The sequence below is a fragment of the Dermacentor andersoni genome, chromosome 7 (assembly GCF_023375885.2).
Source record: "Dermacentor andersoni chromosome 7, qqDerAnde1_hic_scaffold, whole genome shotgun sequence".
Classification (NCBI taxonomy): domain Eukaryota; kingdom Metazoa; phylum Arthropoda; class Arachnida; order Ixodida; family Ixodidae; genus Dermacentor; species Dermacentor andersoni.
The window spans coordinates 165,897,886-165,902,608 of NC_092820.1; the positions used below are offsets into that span (position 1 = coordinate 165,897,886).

The following is a 4,723-nucleotide window of genomic DNA, read 5'->3' on the forward strand; positions in this document are numbered from 1 at the left end:
CCATCGCGGGGGACCATATGATCCAGACACACGTAGTGTTCGACTCCCTCAGAGCGCACATTCGCCATCTGTCAAGGATCCCCGACCATCATTTGACCTCCCTACCAGCCGAAAGACCTCAAGCGACCTTTTCACGAGTGATTAGCGCTCATCATGAGTGCATACCGTTATCTTTTACACCGGCGACAAAGCCTTCATCTCCCCTGTGGTGCCTACGACAGCCTCAAGTGAATTTTGCTATTCCTGGAATTACAAAAAAGTCCAATCATCCAGCGCCGGCTCTGAAGCAACTTACGCTCCTATTACTGCACCAGACGTATCATGACCAAATTCATATATATACCGATGGTTCGACCTCACCTACCAGCTCAACTGCCGCATTCGTCGTTCCAGCCAAGAACGTTACAGTTAAATTCAAATTGTCGCACACGTCTACATCTACATCGGCAGAACTTGATGATGAGCTATGATGTACACCACCGAAGAGCCAACAGAGAAATGGGTCGTATTTTGTGACTCTAAGGCAGCCCTTCACAGCATCAAGTCTGCATTACGTCACAGAACGTACAAGCAGATGATATCTGACATCGGGGAAGTGCACCACCAAGCTCTGGAAAGAGGACACCACATTATATTTCAATGGATTCCTGCTCGCTGTGGCATCGAAGATACCAAGACGCGTCCAACACCTTTGGCGAGGTCGGACGCTGCCAGAGAACTTCGCCTACTTGCACGCAAGTCACAAGATCTCTGGATTTCAACTGACTTCAATTGCATATTACGTAAATTGGACCCCACGCTACGGCTACAACTGCCATCTAGCCTTTCCCGCGGCGAAACAACCTTGTTGTGTCGCTTGTGGCTGAGAGTGGCGGTCACGAACGCATACTCCTGCCGTATGGGAATGGCGGAGAGCCCGATATGCGACTCCTGTGGGTGCGAGGAGACCATCGAGCACCTATTGTGTACCTGCCCTCGCTACGATGTCCAACGCCTCTCTCTGCGGGCAACTTCACGCCGACTGGACTTCACTGAGTCAAAGATACTCAGACCGTGGCCACATCCGTCACTGGCTCGAAAAGCGATTCGCGCACTAGTGCAGTACTTGAAGTGCACCGGCTTAAGAGACCATTTATAGTGCCCTTGTGTATGGTGTCCCTACCACACGTACTCGGTGCTTACTCTCTCCCTTCCTCTTTCTATTCCCCTTTGCCCCACCCCCAGTGTAATGTAGCAAACCGGATGCGTTTCTCGTTGACCTCCCTGCCTTTCCTATCCTTGTTTTCTCTCTCTCTCATTGTGACAAAAGGAGTACACAATGATTTATTAATTGATTTTTCATATAATTACCTTCAAATTTGCTATCCTTTCAAAAGCACACGTATTTCTCTGAGGGAAAACAATAAGTGTCCAAGATTGTCTGCTATAGTTTCTTGTACAATTTCAACTTCACCCTAATGCAAATTTTTTTCTCGCAAGTTTTATGTACCCCCATCCGTATAACCGCCGTCTTCTTGGCAAATTCCCCATCGTGGGTACACGCCATTATATAGGAAGCAAGCAAGGATCCGTCTGAACTCTTGAGTTATTTTTTTTAACCAGCTGCCGTCTAAACATCTGCCTGGTTGCCCTCATTTCCAGGAATACCCCTGCTTCAAGCATACTCTCTGGCTCTGCCCACACGAACAAGAAGCACTACCGCAAACCCTCTCAGCAGTACACGTGTCCAACCATCGATCCCCAATCCCTCGAGTACTGGCTCACTCCCCCACCCGAGGCACCAGAAAAGCTTCTATGGGCCCTCGTGTAGCACGTCCTACAAGCGTTGGCGACACCTGGTGACTGCCGCCATGCCATGGACAGGGGGCCGTGTAGAATAAAAAAAAATGTTTCTCTCTCTCTATACATGCTTCAAGAACCTCTCTCCATGTTGAAATTATTAGTCAGGATATGCAATGTGCTTACAAAAATAACTACAGGAACATCTTGCATTTGCGATAGCCACCGTAAAAACGATTCGTACAGAATTAAGAGTTTTACAGTGACCGAGCGTGTATGAACACACGCACAGATGCACGCACACACACCGGCACACACATACACACACAAACATGCACAACAGCATTTCGGAAGCAAAGAAGCACGGGCCATGTCTTCTATGTTTTCGCAACCGCCATGCATTTCTTCCCATGAGAGAATTATCAACCAGCGTTTCCCTGTGATGAGCCCTACCTATCGCACCTGTCTGCGCGCGCATATGAAATAAAGGAGACAATAAACCTAGTTACGTCAAGATACGGGGAAATATTTATATACACTGTCACATACGTTGATGTATACGGGCACTGAATATGATTGGCTCATGACAAACCAAGCAGGCTATTTAGCTTCTCAGGGGGACTTCTAGCTCTTTCTACGCCAAGAGCAGAGCATGCATGCCGCTATGAAATGGCATTCTCTCGCCGGATCCACGGAATCCATAATCATAGAGCTTGTTTGCAATTGTCCAACGCGACAAATGACCTTCGCGAATTCTGGTTGCAGCTAACTCAGAAAAAGCCCCTGTCAGCATACTGAAGCTCGATGACACTATCGCTTGTGATAGTAGCATCCTGCAGCTGAGCTCGATGTCATGGGTTCTATACTGGCCGCAGCGCCTGCATTTCAACGGGTGCGAAATGCAAAAACGCTCGTGCCCTTAGATTCAGGTACACGTTCAAGAATCCCGGGTTTTAAAAATTTACCCACAGTCCACTACTACGGCATACCTTATAATAAATTTTGGCACGTAAAACACCAGACTTTATTTTAACTTAGTTCAAGTTGTGATCGCAGCTGCACAGCAAATGCGTTCAATATGTACTTGTCATATGCTATTTCTTTTTCTTCGCAGCACTCATTTCGCATGATCTCAGATTAGTAGCCTTAAAATTCCGAACATTGTCGGAGACTAAAAGGAAAAATCTTCAGTTCTGCTTGATCTAACCACCAAGAAATTAGTCAGTCTGGACGACATTCCTAACATGTTTTTCTATGGGTACGCTGAATGGTGCGCAAGGTGCCTCTACATCACAGTTAGCGAAACTTTAAGGAATCAGTGGAAACACCATTAGAATGAAGAACAGCCATCGCAGTGCTAGTGTGTAATTCTCGTGATAAGCATAGTGCACATATCCATACAGAACGGTCTCTTTGTTGTACAGTCGCAACAAAGTCATGAAACAGTTTCTTTTTGAGCGTCCATTTGTTTAGTGAACATTAACTTCTTTTCAAGGGTTCGACATGACTTCCGGCATGGCTTATCAACTATTACACAACTAGTTCAAACCATGAATGAACTAATAGCACAACTCGACAAGAGCAGACAAATGTGGATGTTTTTCACAAGACATCGCATTTGAACGTAAAGGCTCGATGCCTTCTAGACAACCGACAAATTGTGCAGTGGTTTGATACGTAGCTAATAGAACGCCAGCAGAATGTTCATGTAAGCAACTCAAATTCAATATTCGCATCAGTCCTCTATGTCGTCAATTCAACGCTGTATATATTTATCATCTCCAAAAAAGAAATTTATAATGTAGTTCCCGTAAACGAGCGCAAGGAATGCGTGATTCCAATGTTAACACGAAAAGCCACCCGGAATGTTGCACACAAGGATTTATGAACAAGTTCTTGTTTAATGCTATGGCGTAACAAGAAGAGAAATGTACAAAGAGAGGTACTAAAACAATAGCAAATTAAGTCGAGTTGTGGTTATCCCTGTGTGTACACCACTGTCACACGATAGAGAAAGCGACAGCAGGCCGGGATCTTGTATTGAAACGACAGATGTCGTATTGAAACGACGCAAAGCCAAGCGTGAGGAACGAGAGTTTGAAAAACAAAGTGACAAGTTCGGCAGCTGGCCTAAAAGATCATTTTAAGCTCCACGGGCAAAAGCAAGAGCCCTAGAGGCTGGGACGTACCTCTCATTCATGGGGTTCTTTCAGTTGCATCAGACCACACAGCAGCGGTACATGGAAGTGCATCATTTCATAGTGCTTTACGATGCAAAGAACAGAAAATTAAACGTATAAAACTATCATGTTTATGCGACAGTATCCGTTGCCTGGGCGCATCTAGCAAGACGCCATGACACTTCGGCACGAATTTTTACCTGCGGCGTGAGAGGCACTCCCGTTTTCCGTTAGCACATCAGACAAGCTCGAACTCTTGAATTTCTTTTCTTTCTCGACAGGAACTATGAAAAGCTTATACGATAGAAGCGCACGCTTTGCAACGTACGTAGCAGGTGCAAGTTATTCCGGCACCTTCGTGTGCTATGTCTCACGGCCAAACTACACACGAAGCAGCCGTGTAACATACGAGTCACTACATCACAAGTGAAGTCTCCACACTCCCTCTGCCGTCGTTCGCCACTTTCTGGAATGCTACATCACGCAGCACATGTCTGACGCTGCAGTAAAGTACATTCGTCGTGAGCTTATATGTTTTCGTGCTTAAGCTTTCTGCCTTAATCGTCACGTGTCATAGTCTTCTTGTCTCCCTCGCGCTTTATCCAGCGGAAGCGGTGACTACGCCAATCTGCTTCTGGCCGACCTCTCCGCCTTCTTACTCAAGAGAACATTCTTCCTCTCCCTCCACCTGTAGGAATGTAGGCCAGATGCCTCGCACGAAGGAAGAGCATCGGCATAATGTCCGTGGTCCAGCAGATGCGTGT

The 4,723-nt window shown here is 46.3% G+C and overlaps 1 protein-coding gene across 1 annotated transcript in view; it reads right to left on the reverse strand.

Annotated features, from left to right (window-relative positions):
- The window catches only part of LOC126533226 (uncharacterized), a 106,074-nt gene that overhangs the window by 26,122 nt on the left and 75,229 nt on the right, over positions 1 to 4,723 (reverse strand). The gene's annotated exons all lie outside the window — the stretch shown is intronic.